Below are 27,092 nucleotides of genomic sequence, written 5' to 3'. Positions count from 1 at the left end.
GTATGGTGTGACGTAGGTTTAGAAAAACATTTTCTTTATCAAATTCACTAATTTCGTGGTCCGCTTGATCAGTTAATATATTACAATTAATTAAGGTTTTTAGTTGAGATAAAAAAGTCAATGGCACGAGCGGGATTCCAACGGACGATCTTTGGCTAGATACGCCGCTGCTCTACCACTAGAGCAATCGTGACCTCGATCCACTCGGACACTAACTTCCCATCTCAACCCCACCTTTTGGACTTTCCCTCCTTTTTGCCTTTTTTCAAATTAGATTCTCGACGACAAATGAAATGGTCACGGAAAAATGGCAAAAAGGAGGGAAAGTTCAAAAGGTGGGGTTGAGATGGGAAGTTAGTGTCCGAGTGGATCGAGGTCACGATCGCTCAAGTGGTAAAGCAGCGGCCTACCTAGCCGAAGATCGTGGTTTCGAATCCCGCTCGTGCCATTGACTTTTTTATCTCAACTAAAAATCTTAATTAATTGTAATTTTCTTTATCGTTCCAACGTTTCGATCTGTATTGCTAAAAGTGTTTATTTTCTGGTAGATGTGTCATTACTGTGTGTCGCGCTTAGAGTGCCAGTGTGATATATCACATATTGTTTTTTAATATTTTAAAATGCCCACAAAAGTAGAACAAACTTAAAATAATAATAAATTACAGATATTGGGATTATAATCAAAAGTTTTTATTACCTGGTGGGAAGAATAACACATTAATTGAATTATTAGTTTTATAAATAAAAGTTGAAGTGATTTTATTCATCATTATATTATATTTATTGTCTTGTGCTACGGACGCTAAGTTTGGTAAACTACGGCAATAAATTTTAAATAGAATTATTCTATTTTTAATTGCAGAATGGAATACTTTAGCCCATTTTAACTGGTGGAAGTTCGTAAATTCGACATGTTATTTTTGTTATTCCATATAAATTATATAATTTTTACTTACATGTTTTGCAAAAAATTAATTTTGAGTAATGTAATTGCACATACTTGGGGTTCGTTATGTAAAAAAATTGTTGCCTTGGGTTTGAAAGAGTAATTATAATATATGATAAGGTTGAAAGAAATCACGGATTTCGTGGTAGTTTTATTTCTTTAGAGATATAAGTTTCGAACTACAAAGTTCCTCTTTTCTATTCCTATAGTAGAATTTTGTATGGCAACCAAATCATTAATTAATGTAAAAATTATATATAAAACTGCGGGACGATGCAACGACAGTGGGAAAAACGGAAAATCGTTACTCAAGGAAAATTTCAACCTTATTAATATTATGTTGGGGCAAGTTTCCCGTAGGAGAAAGGAACGGCAGAAAAATCATTTTTCAGTTTGGCTTCATAACATTCCGTGTATCATTTATTGGCGAAGAGTCAATGGTTGCTTGTCGATTGTTGAAACGGTTTTGATAACCTTTTTCGTCAATACGTCAGTCAATATCCTATAGCTATTCGATGAATGTCTAGGTGTCTACCGACATGATTCCACCGATATCGTGAATGATTCCAGCCCGGAAACGTCAATCGAAAATGCTATTGTTCGGTTCACACAAATCAGTGTCTTGATGTCCTAAGTTCAAACCTGATGTGATGGAGTGCTATTTCAGAGGTTCATAACCATAATTTAAATTTGATTTTAGGCATAACAATGGTATTGACATGTTCGTCTAGTGTGTAAAATATATCACATTGGACAACCACAAATGTAAAAAATTAAGGAAAACAATAGTAATAAAATTGAACTTATTCATGAAAAAAGTCGATAACATTTTTATGTAGTCTAATTTTTCAACAATTTAGTTTTCTTTTTCCTATTAATCCCCGTCTATATAATCCTGAAAGGATAATCTGGCCGCACCATTACCACCTTTTTTTTTTCATCGCTAGCTCTTTTCACCTCAAAGAAGCCGACGCCTTATACAAAAATGTCTTTTCTATACCGACATCCTTCCCCACCCCTTCAAAATCCAACGTATATAAACATAAAATAGCAAAATCTCACTGGCACTCTCGACACAACAAGCAAGAATGGCACAATTACACAGAAGACAAACTCTTTGAGTGTGTGGAAATACTTTGTATATAAAAAATATTTTTTGTATAGTATAAATTCAATTTTTTTCCACATCCTACATGTATTTGTTAAATTGAAACAATGTTTTTAAATAGCATTTTAACGAGATCTAAGCCCCTTTCCACTTCAATGAAAACTTTCTTAAATTACACTTATACCTTGATTGAATATAAAAAATATATTTTGCATTGTATAAATTCACTCTTCCAATCCTAAATGTATTCGTTAAATGTAACCAATGTTTTTTAAATCCCAGGTGATGAAGATGATCTCAATAAAGATCGAAACTTTGGTATGATAGAGAAAATGTTTTTCTGAAACCTACATCACAACAGACCGCATCTCACGATTTCTGAATAATAAAAATCGATAATGTCAATTATCAAGTAATACAATGTAAATCATATTTGTTTATTCGGACAATAGCCAATTTCATTAGAATATTTACCAGAAAACAAGGAAACTTAAACTTAGGTAAAGCATAAAAAGCATTGTAATATTAACAAATAATACAAATAATAACATAAAGTATAATTTAGAAGCACACATATGAATACAAAAATAATATCAGGGAATTGACTAGTAAAGAAAAACAAGTATAAATATAATTAATTATACATATGTAAATGTAAACATACATACACACTCACACACACATATATATATAAACATATATATGCATATCCACACTTTTCATGTACACAAGATGTGCTTAAGTGATTGATGTTATATAAGTTCCTATCAAATTCCTCATCGATACTGGAAAAAAACTTCATTGACTTTAGATTAATATTAGTACTATTGGGTACTCCATTAAACGGAAGTCCACTTCCGTCACCTCTACATGGGACAGGAAATTATATGCTAGAAACCGTTTTAATGCGGGTATGGAGGGATGAGACGTGAAAATTGACGTATGATAGCAATTCTGGGTATCAATATAATTAAAACGAATGCCGAAGGTAAATATTGTATCAGTCGTAATTCATCTTGCAAGGAGGAGACTTAATTTGTTGAGGAAGGTGACTCTAATTTCTCTTGTTACTTTTCTAACATTTGGAGGACGATGTTGGTATGTGGGGACCAAACAGAAGTAGCATTCGCCAGAACTGACTATACCGATCAGAGGAATAGTTTCTGTGAAATCATCGGATTATCTACGACGGAATCCTAGTAATTTGTTTCAATGTTCAACGATAAAATTGTTTCTTAAGTAAAGGTTGAATGGTAATTTCAATCATGCAAGATTCATCTTTAATGCCGGATAGTCTTTAACTAGTTTCATTAATCAATTATTGAAAGTAAATATTTGTAACATTATGGTAATTGGTGATGATATTACATTTATACAAGTTTAAAGACATGTTATTTTCATAGCACCATTGGTATAATTTCAATTTTTGTTTTTTTCGATTCAGACAAATCTGTCGCAATTAGGTTATACAATTATGAGAAGATGTACGTATAAAACCAGACGATCCACTCGTAGAAACAAGAATATTATTGAAAATATTCTATATTAATGATTTATTTCTCTGTATTATCATTTTGGTCTGCCAAGTGCAATTTATTGGGACTTGTGCGCCTTAAGCAATTCCAAAATTTAATGAATTTAGTACTAATCAGTAAGATGAAAACATTTTTAAACATTCATTATTTTGCATCATATTAAGAATCGAAAATATGGATGTTGATAATCTGCCTTCTTATTTATGCGCATGTTGATACATGTCAAGAGCAAATTGGTGTAACTCAATGTTCGATGGATTTTTTGTTATTATTTACAGCATATTACAACTACCTTCAATTGGTTAATAAGTAACAGTGAGTGTATAAAATAAAATAAATAACAATAATGGAGAAACTAACTACCCACTGACAGCATTTCTATAATTTTTTGATAGTTTTTTTTTTTTTTGCTAAAATATGTTTAGGGATTGATCTTGTCAACGTTAAAACGCACTGAAAAACGCTATTTTCCTCTCCACCCTTCCAATATCCGAGCAGGGCGAGCATGCAGCATGGCTTTTTTAAACGGATACATCAGTTTGAGGTCATACAATCATCCGCTGAAAACCGGTGTTAGCAGAACAATGCAGATTGGAATACAAAAGTGATCAATCACCTATTTGCCATCTTTACTTTTGTAAAGGATGAAAGCTACAAAATATTAATCTTCAAATTTCATCACCTATTTCCAATCAAAAATATGTCGTATACGATCCGGAAAGTAAAAGCTTAAAATCGTGCAAATTCTGTAAGCACGTCCTTGATTTAAGTCCTGTTAGAAAGGCATTTTTAGTTAAGCATTTTAGTTTTTTTTAATAGTCGCTTTACATGTATTGACCGACTTAGGGATTACGTTGGGTTTGTCTGTTTTCGATATCATACACACTTAAAATTTTTCGATCTAACAACTGCGATCAGCAAACATAATCACCGTCGAAACGAGCATGTCCGCTTTGAGCATGAATGAAATGTGTAGGATTAAGATAGTGAATATGCCAGGTTAAATACAATAAGCCTTTCCGCCGAAGGGATTGGGTCGTTTATCAAACCTCTATTTCTCGGTCCGCTTTCACATTTCCGGAGTGCTTTCGGCTCGAGTTGATGCAATGCCACTAATGCCGGGTTGCTTATTTTACGGGCGCAATCAAATCAAATAAAGGTCTCTCTTTCCCGCGCTGAGCCGAATTCTTCATCGAGAAGCCTGCTTATTCAAATTGAAGCACATTCGTTAAATATAGCTTCACTACTTAATCCTAACTTTTCTAAACCACCCCTTGACTATTTTAAACCCTTAACACAGATCGTGCAAGTTGCTTTTTTCTTTTGCACGGCGAGTCATCCGTAAACTCCATATAATTTTTGAAATTTGTCTGAACGGAGGAATGAAGAATAAGACAGGACCAAGGAGAGAACCCTGTGTTACCCAATGCGTAACAATCTTCATTGACGAGAACACATCATCCGATTTTACACAATGACTTCATCATAAGCTTCTAGTTTGTTCAATAGAATTTCATGATTCTCCCCTGTCAAAAGTTTCATTGCAAAATATCCAAAAGCTTAAACACTTCACTACAACTGACATGTACGGTAACAACTTTCTAAAATCAAAAAAAGGCCAATTGAGTTTAGAACGTTGTTACCATATATATCAGTTGTGGTGAAGTTTTTAAGTCTTTGGATTCTTTACAAACCACAGCATAAGTAATTGGTGGCAGAAAGGAACTACTATTATTTAGATTAATATTTGAAGTTGTTTGTCTTTTTTGATGTCACCAATCACTTTTAACGAAAAATTTATTTCAATCGACAATTAAATTTTTTTTAAATGCCCACCAGTATTCTTTGGAATGATTTGCAGCTTTTTATCTATGATTTTTATTTTGCTCTAATTTACTTTGATTAATAGCTTTATTGTACACTCCTCTAGCAACTTTAATTTCTGTTATTAAAAAACATAACTATTAAATAGAAAGAAACACATGATTTAATACATTGTTGAACATAAAATTAAATAATATTTATGTATTAATACTAAATCATTTTTACAAACATTATCGATTTCTTACCGGTAGAGGCGGCTCAATTTTGGAAAGAGGTAGCTAACTCCTTTCGAACATATGAAGCTAAGAGTAACTGGTATTGATATAGTTATCAATTAGTATGGTGAAGAAAGAGTTGTCGTGGAGAAAAGGGTCATAAGGCACACACGGAATAGCATACTCCTGTATTTATTGCACTTCATTTATAATATTTTATTAAGTAATATATTGATTTGTTCATTATTTACAACATATATACTGTTTGTATATCAGAGAGTAAATTTAAGAACCCTGATTTCACCTTCAATTTTCAGTGAATGACGAGTGTACTAATATTTTTTTAAATTTCCTTAACCGTTTATTGAAATAATTGACATATTACTAATATAATCGAACAGTACTCTCAAATATTAATTGTTTTTAGCTGAGATAAAAAAGTTAGTGTCACGAGCGGGATTCCAAGTGGGGTTGAGATGGGAATTTAGTGCCCGAGTGGATCGAGGTCACGATAGCCCAAGTGGTAGAGCAGCGGCGTATCTAGCCGAAGATCGTCGGTTCGAATCCCGCTCGTGACACTGACTTTTTTATCTCAACTAACCTTAATTAATTGAAATTTATTATTAATCAGTAGTCAGAGATTGCTCGAGGTTTTAAGACCACGAAACTAGTGAATTTAATAAGTACTCTCTAAGTAAAATGTGTTTCAGCCCAGACCCGAAATACAGGGGTTTGACGTTTGTTCCCACCCTATAATTTTTATTGGGGCGTTTTGGGAAAAACTCCGACACATGTACACTTTTAGTTTTTAACGCCCTCAAACAAATGGGGGAACATAATGTAAACTTATCCAGCATAATAAATGTGTAAATAACCTCTTTGGCTTGTGCGGAAGAATCAACAATAAACAACAGGACACCTCGTACAATTCCACTTACACGTTATACAGCTCGTACTCAGTAGAATTAACATCACACAACATAACAAAGGACAAGACGCACGATGTTTTTTTCTCAAAGTTGTTTTTCATAACCAAATATGCTTTTCGCAGCTGTCCCAATTTCGGATATTTTTATTTGTTTCTTCATTTTTTATTTGCAGACAATTACAATTACCTTCAAATCTGTACCATTAAGCAATGAGTTAGGGAATATATAAAAAATAAAAACAGTAGGAGAGAAAACAGAAATTGGTAGTACTGTAACAGAAAGTTGTCTATTTATTTAAAGCTTGTGACATTATTACTTTTATTATCACTGCGTAGAAGATCTCGCGGGCATTGTCTTTTCAGTCCGCGTGGAGGGTTTGCGGGAGTTAGTTGGAATGCGAGTAGTGACGTGCGAAACCAATCGATAGAATAAAGTATCGAGTATTTTCTTTCGATACCGACTACTTTTAGTATCAAATATTGTCATTCAATAAAAGTACTGTATCGAATACGTTCTGTAGTATCGGAAAAAATAATCAAATAGATGTTTTTGTCGAGTGTTCAAGTAATATTGAATTGTTATTTACCGTTCGAAACTTAGCTTTCATCAAACTAGGAATTGACTAGTTACTGTTAAGAGCGCCTACTAGTGGCATGTGTCAACAAAGTTAATCGAGATTTTTAATCGTTGGTTGGTAACTCTGCTGATAATTCTGGTAACTCATAATTCTATCCCTCGTCGCACCTCGCACTTTCAATTTGTCATTTCTTTTTAAATGTTTTTGTCTTCAAGTCCTTAAAATTTGTATGTATATACTTCATCATGTCTCATCCTAAAAGTAAAGTATGAAGTAAGAAAATTGAACCGTCGGCATCTAGTAAACTCTGAGATACGTCTTATCATTTGAAACGCTTGAAAACCAAACACCCGATCACCAATCTTCTCAAATCTGGATAACGATAAAATTGAAATATAATTTATGTTGAAATGTGTTCGCTACTTTATCCAGCTCTTTCCTACGTGCCTATTGTATGAAAAAAATACTTAAAAATGAAAAATAAAATAACTGCAATTTCTTGATTATTTTAACGTGTGAGCGCATGTTAACCAAAGTCCATAATAGTAAGTTGATTATTTATGAATAAACGAAAAACTACTCATATGAGTAAGTACTCGTTAGTATCGAATAATTTCTGTCGATGCTTGGTACCAATATCGAGTTCTGGTCGCACGTCACTAAATGCGAGTTTTTGGATGTGCTGATTAACGATTTTTGGAAGTATTTTCGATAACAGGAGCGGATTTCAATTTGGATGAATGGAATACTGAAGGGTTTGATATATATACATAAAATGGAGCATTGAGGATTTCTAGTACGATTAAGGATTGGACCGTTTGGATGCGGTGGATTTTGGAATGTTTGGCTGTGCCCCCACGTTTCCACCCAAGTACATTTCGACTTAACTGTGGTGTTGTAAAACAGCCTTTTGTTTTGTGAGGAATGTCAGATCATTTGTCAAGATGTAAAAAACAACTTTACCGTCTCATAACTTCTTGAAGTTTCAGTAGTATGTGAGGATTGGACGTTTAGCGTTTGTTGATGGACATTTCAAGGTACTGCACCTTGTCCACAGTTTAGAGGTTAATATAATATATATATTAAATAATGTGCACGCGCTGGTCGGTCTCAATAAAAAAAATTAAATTAAATTAAATACAAAATAAAATAAAGTACTAACTTGTTAATTGATTTTCGAAACAACCATGGAGGACAGTTTAATAACTAGAACCTGCAATTACTCCGGCCGAAGGTAAAACAGAATCCTAGTCTATTAATTACCTTCGGGGCTCCGTCCGAACCCTGGATGATGTGTCGTATTAAGGATGCGGGAGGAGGCCCTCGCGTTATTTTGAACGCGATAATTATAAAAACGAGAAAAAAAAATGCTTCTTGAAAATAAGAGAAACTGAAGGAAGACTGAAGAAAAATGACTCTTGGAGGCCAATTAATAGTGGACTGTATTGAAGCAAGATGGAAGCGAACAGGGAAAAAACGGATTGTGTGGTGGGGGCAAGGCTAGGATAAATTCTAGATTAGCGGCATTTGGGAAACAAAATAAACTATTATAATTCGCAATATTTGGCGCGAACAGATAATAATATAATAATAATAATATGATAGCTCCCTCCAAAACAAAAAAAAAGAAGATAAAGATAAAGAAATGTTATTGTGTTTTGTGTCTTATTATTGTTATGTAGAATTAGTTTATGTATCATATTTGAATGGAAGAATAAAAGGATAAGGATGAGCCAATACTCATGCTGAGACTGTTGCTAGTCTGACTCCATTATTATTATTATTATTANCGCTGCTCTACCACATGAGCTATCGTGACCTCGATCCACTCGGACACTAACTTCCCATCTCAACCCCACCTTTTGAATTTTCCCTCTTTTTTGCCATTTTTCATATTTAAGTAGACTGAAAAGAAGATCTTTTTATTCAAAGTGAAGGAAATGCGGGTGTTGTATGTTTCTCTAAGGGAGCTACCCGTGGACCTCATAGATATGTATTCTCGAATCGGTGTTGTAAACATTACGAAATGTAAAAATAAATTTAGTGCAAAAATTTCAACGCATTTTTAATATTACCTTTCTTGAGCTCCATCTCAATAAACAAGCCTAATTGTGTTAATTTAGTTATTTTGACTTCCACCGAGTCGAAATAAATTGGTTAACCTTTCTAACAATGAAGTGTCCATATATACTGACAAGAAGGCGGCTCCTTTATAAGAGCCGTTGCTGTTGAAAGCTTGTCGATTCAAAATGGAAGATCTGAGTAGGAACCGCCGTCAAAACGAACTCTGTTCAGCTGTTTTCATCATCTAAAAGCTCGGATGTTGGATGAATCGGACCATTTTAAAACTTTTTATTGAGGTGTTTCTGCCATTTGTCCGAACCTAAAGCTTAAGCATAAAAAGGTTTCGGTGAAGTTTTGTTTGAAAATACTCCCGGATGAAGTTCCGTTATCGACAACGACGAAACTTTGTCTTTTATGCTGACCAGATCGCAAAAGGAGAAGTTAAGAATGAATTTGGATCAATTCACTACGAAGGATGGCGAAAGTTGCTAAAGTAATTGACTTACAAATATTAAAAAATATATCAAATTGAGTACAAATCGTTTTGTTATAACTATTTATTAAATAACCTAATATGTGGTGTTTTATGTATATGTATATATATATATATATTTATATATATATANTATTGTATTAAATGTGAAGATGTGTTAAAATTTTCGTCAAATAAAATCACAGAAAATGTGCTGATTTCAACCAAAGTGTGATATGTGATATGCAACATCTAAACTTCAAAACCATTACAGCACTCCGCGTAATAGGAATGAGAGGGCAATTAGAGAGATTAATCAATCTAAATCAGGAAATTATATGATGGCTCGTGACGTACACGTAAAGCAAAGTCAGCAACTACACATTCTAGCTACACAAAAAGTATATGTTTGAAATAGAATTGTTTATACTTTTTATTTAATAAAGGATATTAAATAAACGTTCTCAAATGAACAAGAAATTAATGTTATTTACGTTCTACGTACCGAACTCGAATATTTTCTAAAAATTATTTTTAAAAAAATTGTACAAAATGTCCCGCTTCAAATACGTCAACTATTTTCTTTTATTATCTGTTGGTTTAATGTAGAAAGAAAAGTCTTGTGTCTTTGTTTTTCAAGAAATCCAGGTAATTTTGGGAACAGCGACAAAGCAAGTATTGTTTGTAAAAGTTCAATGATAAAGATTATAATAAAACAACAGGATATGAAATGATAAAAATTATAATAAAACATTGAAGAACGTTAAAATGCCTTTTTACATTGGATGAAACTTTGAGGAGTTTTAGTTCGACTGAAAGTATTGAACATCGGGCTCTCAAGTATAAACTTTGTTCATCGCAGTAATTAAAGATTTGTGAAATAATTTTAATCAAGACTTTCATTGTTTCGCATTATTTTTGACTTAAAAAAGAGTTATCGGTATACAGAGGGGTAGAATACGGACTTTATTGACAGCAAAGTTCAATAAGGGGGATAAAGTTCCAAGTGGCGTACGTATATATTAAAGCTCAGTTTATAATCCATTTGGCATGTTGGTTTCCCGTTAAAACAAGCTTTTAATATGCATATGTTGAGCTTAAAACAAAGAAAATAATGAAAACAAATATTGTACATCCGTTCAATACATTATCTTATTTGAACAAATTACATTCGTCTTCTTGTGATTGTACAATAAATCTCTTAATAAAAATTTCTACTTTTAATATTCTCTGTGACAAAATTCCAAATGAACAAAAGGCGTAAAGTAAAATTAATTTTTAGCCATTTGGGAAAAATTGGTGAATCGGAAGAACCTGGCAAAATGTTGATTAACGATTGAAGGAAATTAAACAGTAAACGTTAAATAATTGACATTATTTTAAATAAAGAAAATAATAATAATAAACAAAAAAATAATAAAATTTAAAAAATTTAAATGTTATCATAATAATAATAAATAAAAAAAAATTAAAAAATTTAAATGTTATCATTTGTTAACAGACATTAAATAACTAATTCTATAGCTTCACTAGTTTTCGTGGTCCGCTTGCCCAATTAATATCTTTCAATTAATTAAGGTTTTTAGTTGAGATAAAAAAGTCAGTGTCACGAGCGGGATTCGAACCTAAGACCTTCGGCTAGATACGCCGCTGTTCTACCACTTGAGTTATCGTGACCTCGATCCACTTGGACACTAACTTCCTATCTCAACCTCACCTTTTGAATTTTCCCTCCTTTTTGCCATTTTTCAAATGCCGTCTAATCTCTTTGATACTCCGCGACAAAATAGCTCAAGTGGTAGAGTAGCGGCGTATCTAGCCGATGGTTGTGCGTTTGGATACCGCTCGTGACACTGACTTTTTTTATCTTAACTAAATACCTTATTTAATTGAAAGATAATTCTATTTACAACCTTGTCCTAACGAGTTACTATCCCAGTTATTCCCTTCAAATTTGGGTCTCGGGACTTAAAAAATAAATTCAGCTCAATTTCAGCTGTTGGCGATTATCAACACCCGATTGCGCATATGATTGTCGATTGGTAAGAAAAAGTGAGAGTCAGATCTTTTTTTCAGTTTTATTTATTTATTTTTTTTTTTTTTGCTTGTGACAGTTGGTCCAAAAACCTCTTTACGTTTTGCCGTAAAAGCAATAGAAACCAAATGTTTAAATCCTGAACGAGAAACTTAAATTCTTACAAAAAGCATGTACGTATACGACATGGTGTTTCTATGTTGTAAAGAAATTTGCTCCTCCCTGGTGAGTGTCTATACCAGATCGACATAGAGGAATTAAAAATACAAAGGAAAGCTCAGACTCTCAGCAGCGTAGCCATGCAAGGCAAATGCTGACAGATTTTTATGGTTCTTGCTGCATTTCCCCAAATAAAGAAAATTTTATTACAGTTTGGAGTTTGTAAATTACATGAATCACATACAAATTAAGGCTATGAAGCCATGTGAAATAAAACATTTTTTATTTAAGTGGACTCATTTGCTTTATGAACTGAAATCTCTTGGTTCCGTGATTTAAACATCTAATCCTTCGAAGTAATTAGAAATATTGGTTAACGATATTAAAACATAACAAATGAAAAAGCTCAAGAACTTTACTTGTTACGTGGTGCATAACGGAATCACTCTCAGAAAAATTGAAAACACGAAGACGAAATTTTGACTCTGAAACAACTGATTTTTTAAGGAGAAAATATGTGTCAGTCTGCTTTTGGTGAATCTGGAATCCACAAATTAAATATAGCATATGAACAAATTGTTAATAATAAGGAGGACGTATGTATTTATATAATCCAACCTGATTATTTTTTAATATTTTTGCTTTCATTTTTTATCAAAGCGTATTTGGAGTACGCTTTTCGCGGTAGTTCCAATCCCGGCAGTACAAAAGCTGAAATGAAGGTAAACCGTGAAAAAGAAGGAAAGAAAGAAAAAAACGAATTTCCTCGACTTCCTAGTAGATGTACAGACACAAATATTACGAGAGAACAGGTAATCCGAATCTTCGTCGTGTTTGGTATCCCTTTGTTGTTCGGTTTTTTTTGTTTGTTTTTTTGTAAAAAGCCACTGCCTTTGAAAGTTTTGCCGCTTTACACGACAGTTATAATCATGTTTTCTGCCTTAACACTGGTGCTATATATGTCAAATCTTGTGAAAAATGATTGTGAAACATGAAATATTTTTTAAGGATAGGAAGGAATATTAGTCTTTAATAAGTTTGTTCCGTTCTCTAATTCTTTGTACTAATTTTCTTATACTAATATTTATATATAATATATTTTTTTTTAACAGAAGGGTAATATTTAGGATCCATTAATATAAAATGTTGATACTTTTATTATTAATTACATGTAATTTTTATCTATATATAATAATGGATTGATTTACTTTGGATGATATTGTATGTTTAAACCATACAATAGTTATTAAGAAATCGTGAGTTACGGTCTGGTGTGATGTAGGTTTCAGAAAAACATTTTCTTTATCGTGCCAACGATTCGATCTTTATTGATATCATCTTCACGGCCTGGGATTTACAATATAAAAATATATTTTACATTGTATAAATCACTTTTTCATATCCTAAATGTATTAGTTAAATGTAAACAACGTTTGTAAATCCCAGGCCCTGAAGATGATCTCAATAAAGATCGAAACGTTGGCACGATAAAGAAAATGTTTTTCTGAAACCTACATCACACCAGACCGCATCGCACGATTTCGGAATAATTATGGATTAACGGTCACTAACCACCACACACATACATACAATAATTTATTCACAAAAAAACGCTTTCAAACAATTTTATGAAAATAAAAATAATTGTAGTAAACCACTGAGCATTCGTACAGAAAATTTCTCACGTTACAGCTACTGTATTGGAAGAAGTTATTTATTTTATTTAATCCTGAAAGTTTTAAGAGACAAATATAAAATAAAAAATTTGGTACTTTACGTTAGAGCGATCTTCTAAGATTTACAACAATCTTTGAAATGATGAAAATAAATTAGCAATGAAGTATTCACCACTTCGACAACAACATAATTTTATTGTGCAGGAAACGTTACAACATCCGGTACATAGATCCCATATTCCTTCTTCTAGACATAGATTAGATGTAGATAATGATGAAAGTTTTTTACATTTGATTCTCGCATTTGTTTTTACGAATTACATAGGTCGCCCAATGAATTGTCAACATTAGATGATTGTCTGTCACGCAGGTAGGTCTGTTCTAAATCGACGTAATACATAATTCATGCACATACAAATGAAGGAGCCACAATTAATCAAATTTGAACAGTCGCATAGTGAAAATCTACTGTAGTCGCATTGTGACAACTTTGACGGCTTTAAGGTTGAAGACGGGTGTTCGATCGTCTCGAAGGAGAGGCTGTGGAGGTGCAACCACGGTTATATATAGAAAGGTTGGATGCCAAGGGCTCCTTAAAAAGGCCGGCAACCCTCTTAGCCGTAGGTGACAAATGCCTCGGGGTTCCCGTGGGTGTAACAAATGGATTTCGAGTCACTTTGTACAATTTTTCCCCCGCCGGTCCCGTAAAGCGAGCCTCGAAGGATTTGTAGAAGGGGAAAAACTACTTGTTATTTAAAGTGAGGTGTCCTTAATGGTTTTCCGGCATGGCTTTCACGTGGGCTCAGATGTCGCGCATTAGAATGGAGTTGAACTATTTCCCTTCTTGGCTGGTTGACATCAATCTTGCTCACTCCATTCTTGAAAAGGAGACTTGATATAAATTCATTTTATTCTTTTTTCTCTTCTGTCGTCATGGGAAATGATTTTGGGAGCACATATATTAAGAGATAGAAATCAATCATACGTGTTGTTTCATCAAAAACCAAACGGAATTATGTCGCAGAGGAATTCAGTCAAAATTTATCTAAATCATCTTACAAGGTAAAATTTGTGAGAAGGTCTAGCATAAGTAAATCGTTCTACTGCAAAGCGGTTTTAGCTGTATCGCATCAATTAATGTACAGAATAATTTGTAAATTAAAAAACCCTATCCGATTAATATTTACATATCGTCTTGTACCTCAACCTGGATCCTGCAGTTTGTTGAGTTACAAATTTGTTTTTATTTCGTAGTAAATCCGTTTAAATATACATAAAACCACAAAGAAGTGCGAAAATACAAAATCGTAAAATTAATATAAATTTTGCTAGCGAAAAATAACAAGAAGTTAATATATAAAGAATAAAAAATTATGGAATCAAGGTTTAATATGAATTGAAAGACGAAAAAAGGACAAGCGTATTTGGTGTTTTCCGTTTTGACGTTTATTTCCAACTATGTATTTTTAACTTAACTTTATATCTGTTTATCTTTTATGTTACATTAATTATAACATACTTATTTTGGTATAAACCAAATTATACAAGAACGTCAATTCATGAGTTTTAATAAAAATTATTTACCTTGAACAAGAGGATCTTCAGTGAGGTCACAACAGGAACGACAAACTCTTCAAGTCTTTGCCGAGCTTTCGACGATCATATATCGTCATCATCAGGGCCTACTTATTTTAGCAAAATATCACAGTTAGAAACATGTTATATCATTTAAAAACCAGAATTACAACAAACAATTATTTATCTTTAACTAAATGAGTGTCTAAATACATCTGGAGAACAAGAAAGTAATGTAATAATAATAATAATTAAAATTAGGCGAATCTCAGTATCTAAAACAATGAACAGTGTGAACTTAATTAAAAACTATAAAAAAATATAATATAAAATAAAAATTTAAAAATTATTTAAAACCACAAATGTTGTCCTATAGGTTACCTCAGTAACACATAACTCTGTTGTGACCTCTCTGAAGAAACTTTTGTTCAAGTTGTTCAACAAACAGGTCGATATATCATCTCATCTTTAAAAATTATTAAATTTAAAAAATTCACAAAAACACCGGATAATCATATAGCGAAAAGTTAAAATTTAACTAAGAAATTATTACCTACTTTGAGTAGTAATAACGGGTCTTACCTCCTCGCGGAGGGCCCTTAGGTCTCCAAGGTATCGAATAAATTAGAGATCGGATTTCGTCTTGTGAAACAGAATACCATTTTTTTTATAAGAGCGGTGAAGCTCTGATTTTGGAAGCGACGAACGTCTAACCTTGTCTTTATATTGTAAAAAAAGTGTTTTATGAGATTCTTGAAGGAAAATGTGCAGCCGATTTCAATGAAGTAATCGATGCTCCAATTAATGGGTGCCAACTCGAGCTATATGCGGTCGAACATTACCGTGCATTTGACGAAGCTTTCCCCAATAAATGGAGGAAAGGGACCATATCTTACAAGAGAACTCTCTCAATGTACCTTATTGCAGACAAATATCCATTCTGTACGGCAATCAGTTCGGTACCGGCGGGGTGTTGATTCCACCCCAAGCTATAATTGACTATCTCCACAAGCGCAAAGCGATCTCCATTTATTCTCCATACACAGCCCCCTTCATCTGAATGTCAAAAACCAAGCCGGCGTAAATAGTTGCTTTTCGCAATGTCGATGTCTCTTTTGTAGTAGAGAATCTGATGCGGGACGTCCAGAGACTAGGTTATTGTTATGAAGCCTTCTGATAACTGTTTTAGTGCCCACCCTTACATTAAGGACCGTTTGTTGTACTTATCAATACTCCGTTAAATGAAGGCGGTTATGTAGTGCAGTTTTTCCTAGAAAGGACGAAATTCAACGAATTTTCATTTTAATCTGAAATGTGAAAATAAGTAGATTAGTTACTTATAAAGGTAAATAAAAATCATGTTATAAGTCATCTGTTAATCTATATACCTTGTTATTATCGAAAATAAATTAATAAATATGAGTTTTCGGTTTTTGAGTTCATGTTAAATTATGTTACATAATAATTAAGGATGATTATAAGAAAAATTTAGAAATTGACACAAATAGATACTGATTCAGAAATCGTGAGATGCGGTCTGGTGTGATGTAGGTTCAGAAAAACATTTTGTTTATCGTGCCCATTCAACACGACACGCAAGAATGGCACATTTACACAGAAAATAAACACTTTGAGCCCTGAAGGTGATCTCAATAAAGATCGAAACGTTGGCACGATAAAGAAAATGTTTTTCTGAAACCTACATCACACCAGACCACATCTCACGATTTCTGAATAATTATGCATTAATTACCACACAAATAGATACGTTTGGTATTTTGCTAAAATGATATATTATTAATACGGCTTAATATATCATAATTTAAAGTAGTTTCAAGACGTTAAAAAGTGAAAAAAAAAAAAATTTAACTTTATTGAAGAAGGTTTACTTAAAAAAAAAAGTATATTCACTTGATACAAACAATATGTCTTCGATAATAAGTCAAAAGACGAACGTAGTAACAATAATAAGAGAATTTCTCTTGAAACGATCTCAGCTGGAACGCAAAAAGTGCATAATTGATCAATATTTAGTATACATTATTAATAGCAATTAATTTTGTGCTAACGTTTTTCCAAGGAATTCATTCACAATTTATTATCTCTCCTTGTTAGTTCAATCATCGAGAGTGGTATTATTCGAACTAATTAAAAAAATTTCATGCCATCACCTACCCATAACAAGTTTCTAATTTGCATGCCTCTTATGTTGATGGAGAAATCTTACAACTTTTGATGGAAATGCAAATTTTACATTCTAAAAGGAAACCGCAGGGAGCTTATCCGAATTAATGTTGGAGCCGTAATTCCAAACAGATGAAACTGTTCGTGGATTCTTTAACATTACTTTTCGGGGGAGAAAATCCGTATTTTAGACAAATAGAACGGACTTATGCAGAATGTTATCATTGTTGTGTCAAACATTTTTGTTTCTTTTTATTTTATTTTTTTGTCTGGTTCTTGGTTTATCCTATCTTTTTACTTTCCGACGTATACTTTATAGGCAATCCTGTATTCCTTCCTAATAAAACAACATGACGGAGAGGTCTTTCGTTTCTGAAAAAAGGTAGCAATATGTTTAAATAACCGGTTATTATGTGATATTCGTTATTCAGAAGAAATTATTTAATTGCAGGATATCTCCTCCAATGTCCCTGTCTCATAATATTCCAATGTCAATTCAGAATAACTAATATGCCAATGTATTTGATATACAGTTAATTTGGTGGCTGTACAAATTCATACGAGAAGACTTAAAGACAATTTGTCATACAGTGAAATAATGTTTTACTAACAATTTTCGACATCTAAAACAAATAAGATAACACCTTGACTCTTATTAGATGAAATTTCCTTAAAATGAAAAACGAAATATTAAGAAATATACATGGTTTGAGTAAAAAAGTTTTAGGACTGGTTGTAGGGTTTAGCACAAAAATAGACACGTTGTTGAAAAGGTTTGGTCCTTCGATCTGATGGAACGTTAGATTTAGTTTGTCTACATAAATATGTAGAGTGGGATGATATGAGGGATGCTAGAAAGTGGGGCTTTTTGTTCCCCAAGCACTGACTGCAGCTTTATCGGTTATTACACCTTCCTAACGCCTTAGTTCAGTGCAACCCTCTTGATCCTTTTTTGAAAAAGTACTAGGTCATTGGCTATCGTGCTAAAATTCCTTTTCCTGGGATTTCTTTGCATCCCAGGTTATAGTCTCGACTCTTCGCATTCAAAGTTGATATGGGTGGCTGGTTCTTCCCGCCCATTGCAATACCTACAAATTTGGACATCCTTCACTTTCTGTTTAGCCCTCTCTAACTGTAGCAGTCAGTTTGCCAGTCTGGTAAAGTTTGATTTAAGCTTATTGTGTCTAGCACTCTCTCTCTCTTGTTAAACTGCTCCTCTTTTTGTATTTTTGGATTCATTTTGTGATATAAATTATTTTAATTTTTTTAACTCAAGAATAGTATTGGGCCTATACATGATGACTCGAAGCTTCATTAGTCACGCTCGACTGAAGGGAGCAGACTTATAAATCATGTCAAACTTCGCAAAGCGCAAGCCGTTCATTACATTCGCCTGAACCTATGGTCAAGGATAGCTTTGGTATTTTCATCAATTCAATTTTAAAGGGGTTATTTGCTGCTGTCTCACTTTTATTGAGAGGATGAGTTCAGAATCTCGTGATAGTAAAACTTCTATTCTTGTCTTTAACCCAAAATATGATAAATCAAAGATGGCACGATATTCATTTTCCTTTTTTTAATGTTACTTAATTTAATTATTTTTAATTTTCCACAATTGAAAAGACTAAAAAGCTCAATATGAAGACCCATAAATTGCTGTCAAATAGAAAATTTTATAGTACAAAACTAAATGAATTTAAACAATCATTCCAGTTTCAATAGATATATCTAATACCCATGAATTTTGTTCTCAGCATAAAAAACAGAAAGAACAAAAAAGTCGCTAAAAACAATGTAATTAAGAATCAGCAAGGTAGAATAAGATTGAGAATTTTCTAGAGAAATTCTTCAAGAAATGGAAGCTCTCTCGATGAGGAAACAAAAGCAAGTTAGCACTTAAAATAGGGATGGAATAAAAGAGACAAGAGTGTATAGGAAAGCAATAACCATAAAGGACAAAATAATATAAGATTAAGAATTGAGGAAAATATATTATTTTATTATTATTTAAAGTTGTAAATCAATGAGATATCCGAAATAACAATTCTCGATTTGAATAAATCGTGTAATGGGAAAATATGAAGAAAAGAAAAGAGGACGAAAAAAGAGAAATCTGCGAGACTAAGTTCTTGGGAGATAGGAAGACAAAGAAATATGGAAGAACACGAAGGACATATCAGGAAGTACGTTCATTTCAAATTATAAAATTCTTCCATTTTTACTTAACTTATCGTTATTATAGTTTTATTATTTTTAAAATGATGTATGGTAGTATTTTTTTAAATTTTTTTTCGTATTTGTAAAACAATTATTACAATACACATTCTGTAAGAACGAAACAATTGAACGAAAAATATGTAAGGAGAACTCATCCCGTGGTGAGCTTTCTAGGGTAGAAATAAATAATGACTTCACGTTTTCAATTTTCTTCGTCACGAGGTAGGGCACGGTTTTTCCGTCTTCGGGGAGGATTATTTGGGTAGAAGTAGTAGTGGAACTGTACTGACGGACGAAGGCATTGGATCTGTGGAAAGGGACGGATGTAATAGGTTTTTGCTACTTCTGGAACAAAGTTAATATTAAGGTATCACTGTAGGGTGTGGTTTGATACATAAAAAGGAAGTTTAACAATTTTTCTTACAACTTGGACTTTTCATTTTAATGTTTTTAAGCATTGGGATTGGAATGACGGATTGCCCCACATATTGTAATCGCACGGGTATATTAATCTTTTATAGTTAAGCGGAAGTTTAAATGGACTGTAGATTAGTGGTAATATTAGTTTGAACGTCTGTTTAAAGTTTTGAAATCCAGTAAATTAAAACTTTATTGGTAAACTAGAGACAAGTGCAAATGAATGTCTTTCTAAGAGAGTTTTATTTACGTATTAGTTCGTGAAGAAAGTTATTTATTTATTAAATAATAATTTGACCATTGTATTCGTTGATATCGATTTTAAAATATGGACAAACAAGAAATTTTCAACAAAGGCGCAAAAATCGACGTGGGACTAAAAATAACAATAAGGAGGGTAAAAGCTGCTTGAAACGAAAAACTATTCGGTGTTTATGCCGTAAAACAACCTTTCAACCCGTTATTGGGAAATAATAGCAATAGGAGTAAACAAAGCGCCTATAAAACAAGGGATGCCCAGATTGTTTACCGACGCTGAGAGATACAACCACCACCCCCTCCCGGACACGGGCCGATTATCCCAACGAAAATAGCCCCCCGTCTTGGCTTGACTACTCCGACTCGAAAACCGCCTCGGGTCATTTTAATTTTTCAGCCTTTGACAGAAATTATAAATGGTCTGGTATACGATTTTTTTTTAACCGAGGGGCATGTGGTGAGAAATCGTTGGGACATTTTATTCGGGGTGATTTACAAAGTTATATTGCGGCTTTAGACGTGGCCTTCTTTCCAATAAGGGGAAACCAATCAAATGAAAAAAAATGAGGAAAATCAAAAAGAAACAACGTGATATTTATTACTTCATATCTTGGATTGTAATTGCTCTAATGTAATTTCTCAATGATTTGATAAAAAGAAAATTTAATTCAACTTGCCACAATGTGTATGACAACCTGACACTTCCCTTATTACTTGAGAACTTTCTGCTTTATTACATTATGTACAAACCTGTTGATCTGAACGCTATTTGTCCACGCTGCTTGAAACAAACATTAATTAAAATATTTCCAGCAAAAAGGAAGAAATGATTAACTTTTGTGAAGGATGGTTCCTATTCACAGGTGTTGTTACTTACCACTATCCAAATAGCGTTAAACGCTTTTTTCAGATTGAAGGAGTTGCAAAACTTCTATCGACATGAATTATAAGATCGCCGATCCACCGCCTACGCGACGGTCTAGTAAGAAGCTCGTTTTAATTTGTACGTCATAAGTACATATTTACAACTAGGGATATTAATTTGCTAGACAAATCATTTAGTGAATTTTAGTGGATTATAACACTATTAACAACAATACATCCAGTCATTTAAAATCTGCAAGTATATATATGAGTGGGAAGTTTATGGGCCGACAAACAGCTGAGGTCATCGCCGGCCCTCTGCGTGTTTTCCTTCTTTTTCTTTTCTTTCGCACATATTTTATTTTAAACTACAGCCATTTGAGCGTCTCGATCTGGATACTGACTCTCTGCTTTTATTTGTATATTACGTCGTTATTTTAAAACGTTAGCCTCTTGTTAGTACCTCAGGTTGTCAATTTAAGAATAGATACACAACATACAATACATAACATATATATCGCCACAAACATAGAAGTCTGGTCACATTCAATCCCCCAGAGAACTCGATATTCCTCCGGGCGGGGTTATAAGCAACCCCTTCCTTTCACGCTAATAAATTACTTATACACTCCAGACGTCATACACTCGCCCCAGAGTACTTGATATTCCTCGGGGAGGGGTTATAAGCAACCCCTTCCTTTCACGCTACTAAATTACATTCATTACAATAAATTAACACAAACACAACACTCGATAAAAACATAGAGGTCTGGTCTCATTCCCTCCCCCAGAGTAATCGATATTCCTCGGGGTGTGGTTATAAGCAACCCCTTCCTTTCACGCTAATAAATTACATTCATTACAATAAATTAACACAAACACAACACTCGATAGAAACATAGAGGTTTGGTCCCATTCCCTCCCCCAGAGTAATCGATATTCCTCGGGGTGGGGTCTCGCTAATACTTACTTTTACTCTCCATACGTCACACACTCACCCCCGAGTACTCGATATTCCTCGGGGGTATATCACCCCGGGTTTAATCACCCCTTCCTTTTATGCTAATAAATTACATTCATTCCTATAAATTAACATAAAGTCAAACACAGACACAACACATACACATAAAACAATATACATTTAAAAATCCCTGTAGCCCAGACGTACCGGAACAGCGATCTGTGCCCGCTGCCGTGCCTCAAGACTACGCACAGGATCGATGATATGCCAAAATATTGTCTATATACATCAAGCCTTCTACACTTGAAGAGGTGCTCGACCGTTATTCTATCCTTACATAACAGGCACCTACGTGGTCGCTTTCCGGTCAGAAGGTGGCCGTGAGTTATTCATGTATGACCTATGCGTAGTCTTGTCTGTATGACCTATGCGTAGTCTTGTCAGTATGGCCTTTTCCCTTTTTGAACCGTTCTCCGTGGTCCAGGGACCGACATCTTTCTTAACCTGCCACAGTTATTTCTATTTCTTCGAGCCCAGCGGTTTTCACATTCTCAAATCTGCTAGTACACAAGAACTTTTAAAACTTTATTATAAATTAAGATTTTCATAATTGAAAATAGACAAATCAGTCTGGTTCCATTTCCAATGATTGAAACTAAACTTAACCTCGACATTGTTTATTGCTAGATTAAATAAATAGAACCGTTCAACTTTCTTACAGCGTAAATGCCATAAATTTATATTTAAATAATGAAATATATAGCTAACGAGGTACAAAACGTTTTGACCAATATCTTGTTCACATTATGCTTGATTCATTATGGTCTCCAGTGAAACACGGCCAAATGGTAAATTTATCATTCATAAAAAAATATCACAGATAAAAGAACTTTAAGTTTACTTCAATTCCCTGGAATATAATAATATATCTCACATACAACGCTGGAAAAACGTGTGAGAATTTATCAATGTGTCGCTTGACTTGTTCATTGATCCAGTGATTTTCTCAGGTATGAATGGCTATTTTATATATGGTAACAAAATATATATGCAAGTTGATGGTGTGGCGATGGGAATGTTTTCCCTCCCCCCCATTTTTGCATATGTAATGAATGATTTGGCTGATTGGGTTTTACATCAGATCACTTATAATATTAAGCTCATTTGATGAATTGTTTATGATTTTTCCAATGTATAATTTAGACAATCTCCTTAACCTTTTTAATAGTTATCATTAGAATATACAATTCACATATGAAGTTGAAAATAGTGCCTTTTTCGCTATCTAGACGTGGAAGTGATCAGAAGTCCAGGGGGCATTGATGCGAAGGTGGAATAAAAAGAAATAATCTCTGACAGATATTTTAATTATTTCTCTCCTCAGTCGTTTGTCAAAAACTGAATTGTGCTAATAATTTGACATAGAGTTTTTTCACTAAGGATCACATGCTTGTGGGATCAAGTTAAAGAGCTTTCCGAACGTTAAGAAATAACAACTAATCAAAGACATTGGTATAACAGATTCTTAGATATTAATTCAAGGAAGTAAACAAATGATGGAAAACCGATAGAAATATGAACAATCCTTTCACGTTCAAGAGTATTAACGTATTTTCGTATATTCTAAAGAAATACATACCGACATCAATTGTTCTTACAAATCCAAAAATAAAATGAGCTCTCTACATACTAAACCCAAGGATAACGAAGAAAAGTTGAATTTATCGAACGTTGCATATAGTTTTTCATGTATTGAATGTCCAACCAAATATATTTTTCGAACAAAACAGAAAATAAAAAATAGAATTTATTGTCATGTTTCTGATTGTGGCAGTAAATCCAGAACTAGTATTTAACTATCAAAACATTCAACATCTTGCATAAATTTGACTTTTCCAATGTTGAAATAATTGACAAAGAGTCTCAATTACGCAGAAGAAGAAGAAGAAAAGAGGTTCTACATACTAAAATGGGAAATAACATTTGGTATATTATGGGCTTAAATTCAATTTATGAAGGTCAAATTAATTATAAAAAGAGGAATTTGATAACCAGAAAAAGACCGTCGGGATAAGATTGCAATAGTGTTTCAGGAATCCTATCTTCTTATTATTTCTACTGTGTGGTGATTAGTGACCGTTAGTTGATGATTATTCAGAAATCGTGAGATGCAGTCTGGTGTGATGTAGGTTTCAGAAAAACTTCCTTCCACACCCCTTCTAAACCCAACGTATGTAAACATAAACAATATCTCACCGGCACTCTCAACACGACACGCAAGAACGGCACAATTACACAGAAAACAAACACTTTGAGTGAGTAGAAATACTTTGAATAGAAAAAATATTTTTTGCATTGTATAAATTCACTTTTTTCCACATCCTACATGTTTTTGTTGAATTTAAACATTGTTCGTAAATCCCAGGCCCTGAAGAAGATCTCAATAAACATGGAAACGTGGTTACGATAAAGAAAATGTTTTTTGTGAAACCTACATCACACCAGACCGCATCTCACGATTGCTGAATTATTATTTCTTCTGTTTATTTAATGTATTGAATACACTTCACTAGTTTTCGTGGTCCGCTTGACCAATTCATATTGAATACATAATAAAAAATAAAAATGGAACAACATTAAACCTTATTATTCAGAAATCGTGAGATGCAGTCTGGTGTGATGTAGGTTTCACAAAAACATTTTCCTTATCGAGCCAACGTTTCGATCTTTATTGAGATCATCTTCATTAAACCTTATTATAAAGTTTATGAATTATTATATTGGTAAATCAAGTGAATATTTTTAAATAAATGTAAACCTTCAATGAATTTTCCATCAGTCAACAGCGTATTTAACCATTCCGTCATTTAAAAATTGATATTAAGCCAATATAGAAAAATGAATTGTTGTTTCTAATGACATTATATATTAATCTAATTTATTATTTTTTAAGTTATCAATATAGTTGAATCCTTTACCGTAGTCCTGTGTTGATCTAGAAACTTTCATAACTATTAGTTACAAAAATCCTCTTCAGAAGAAAATTAACAGTGAAAATCATTGTCACTTTCTCGGGGCTTTTGAACGATATGGTATCTATGATTTAGGGACATCTGTATTTATCTTGGAGTAAATAAACAAAGGAAGACTCTCCTGGTCTGACCCGCCTTCAAGAAAAATGAAGGATTGTTTCTTTTACCGTAGATCCATGTCCCACGCTCTGCGCAAACATCGTTTTGAACCAAGATTTGAAAGGATGATAAATGCATTTGGTACCGTGCGGAAATGAGAGAAATGGCAAGGGGGAAAACGGAAGCTCGTAATTTAAAACTCAATATCGATTCCTTGTGGTGGACGAAGGACGTCGACCACCTCGCAGCGGATCCCTTCTGCCAAGTTTACTTAATTTTCCGCTCGTCCCGTCTTGTTAAAACAAATATCTCCCGTAAATGAAGTAAATGTCTAATAGAAAAAAACAGGTGAAAAAGTGGTAAATGTTTGTCGAAAATGATCTTAGCCAAGTCGGCGGTTTGAAAGTTAAAGTATCGAGTTATGTTTTCGAGTTTTTCCCTAAATTCTGTTCATCTTTATTTATATACAAAAGTGGACTTATAATAACCATTCTAGAAAAAAGAACGTTCCATTCAAAGATTGAAGATGGTCTCGTAAGATAGTCTAGTCACAGAAAGAACCAATGCTAAATATTTCGTTAATATGGTCAATTTATATTTATTACATTGGAATCCTGCAAATAATAATATAGAATATTATTTCTGAACGTAAATTAACAGTCACACAAAGAAGAGAGAAACCGCAAAAATAACTTGTCAAAAACATTCAATGCGAAATGATTTTCTGTTTATTACAGGTTATTCATCCATCGATAAACGGAGGGAAAAGAGAAAAATATCAAGTTATTTAAATTGGTAAAACAATTGTCTGCATTTTAAACTTTATAGATTATTTTATCAATTAAATTAATTTTAAACCACTGGTCCAATTTTAAAAACTATACCGATAATTATATGAATATGTTCAAAAATAATGAAAAAGATATTTCACAATTTTAGATGCAAATTTTAATATCACACGGAAGAAAAATCCGATGCGCAAGAATTTGTATATTTACACTGGCAGAAACAATACAAATTTGCACAAGACAAAAAATAATAATAAAAATGTCAACAATTGACATTGATTTACATACCATAATTAGTAAAAATATCTAGTCCATCGTTCTATTGGTTTTTTGTTATTATTTTTGTAATTTTACGTAACTCAAAACAAAAGATTGAATGCTAAAAAGCAATATTCAATCTGAGCTTAGTTTTTGTCCGGCATGTTAAAGATATCGTAGTTTCTCGTTAATTTTTTTTAACGTTATTATCATTGATATTAACGAAACGTTGTATGAGTACATATTTGTAAAAAACTTATTAAAAATAATACTTTATTCTCAGTTTCGAACGGTCGCGAGCTAGGAGTTATGTCTTGGGAAATTTGGACCGGTTCCAAAAGGCCACCTACCTAAGATAAACAGGACCTTTCCAAACGCTTTTTAACAATTCTCAGCCTCTTGTCTCCATGATGAGTCGCACGTTTTCCTATCATTACGTAGAAAAACACGAGGTCCTTTTTATTATTAAACGGTCTTTTCATACAAAAAATGGGTCCAAAAAAGAATTATCATTCTCTAATGATAATTCTATTACTAATTTAATTTACTTCTTAATAATAAATTATATACATAATTGTTCTATTACAAGTGAGTTAATACGAAAACAGCTTCAATTTCATAATTGTAAAACGTGCCAACAAAGATAATTAAACAATTTATATATAAAGTTCATGAAACGTCATGAATTATTCTTTCTTTTCATATCGTCTGTTATTTTAGGTCACCTCTAAACTCGTTTTTAATCAACATGTATACACTAATCACATCATCTCACTCAAATTACCTCAAAAGAAAGGCAATTTTGTAATATAATTTGATATTATTATTTATAAGAAAAACTATTTTGATAAAAATGATAAATTAAAAAAAAAATTTAGACCTAAAACTGTCCATAATAA

At 32.9% G+C, this 27,092-nt stretch overlaps 1 protein-coding gene and 1 long non-coding RNA gene across 3 annotated transcripts in view; both read left to right on the top strand.

The window, feature by feature from the left end:
* LOC106674233 (neuroligin-1-like) overlaps positions 1-27,092 on the top strand; it is a 156,002-nt gene that overhangs the window by 23,463 nt on the left and 105,447 nt on the right. The gene's annotated exons all lie outside the window — the stretch shown is intronic.
* On the top strand, positions 12,405-26,183 carry LOC106674234. Its single transcript, XR_001341486.2, has 4 exons — positions 12,405-12,460; positions 12,525-12,676; positions 25,885-25,942; positions 26,087-26,183. It is a non-coding gene; the product is annotated as an uncharacterized LOC106674234 (long non-coding RNA).

Source organism: Cimex lectularius, unplaced genomic scaffold (genome assembly GCF_000648675.2).
Source record: "Cimex lectularius strain Harlan isolate CLEC.00 unplaced genomic scaffold, Clec_2.1 scaffold63, whole genome shotgun sequence".
NCBI classification, from domain to species: Eukaryota; Metazoa; Arthropoda; class Insecta; order Hemiptera; family Cimicidae; genus Cimex; species Cimex lectularius.
The sequence above is the reverse complement of the archived record's forward strand: the minus strand, read 5'-3'. Positions and strand labels throughout refer to the sequence as shown.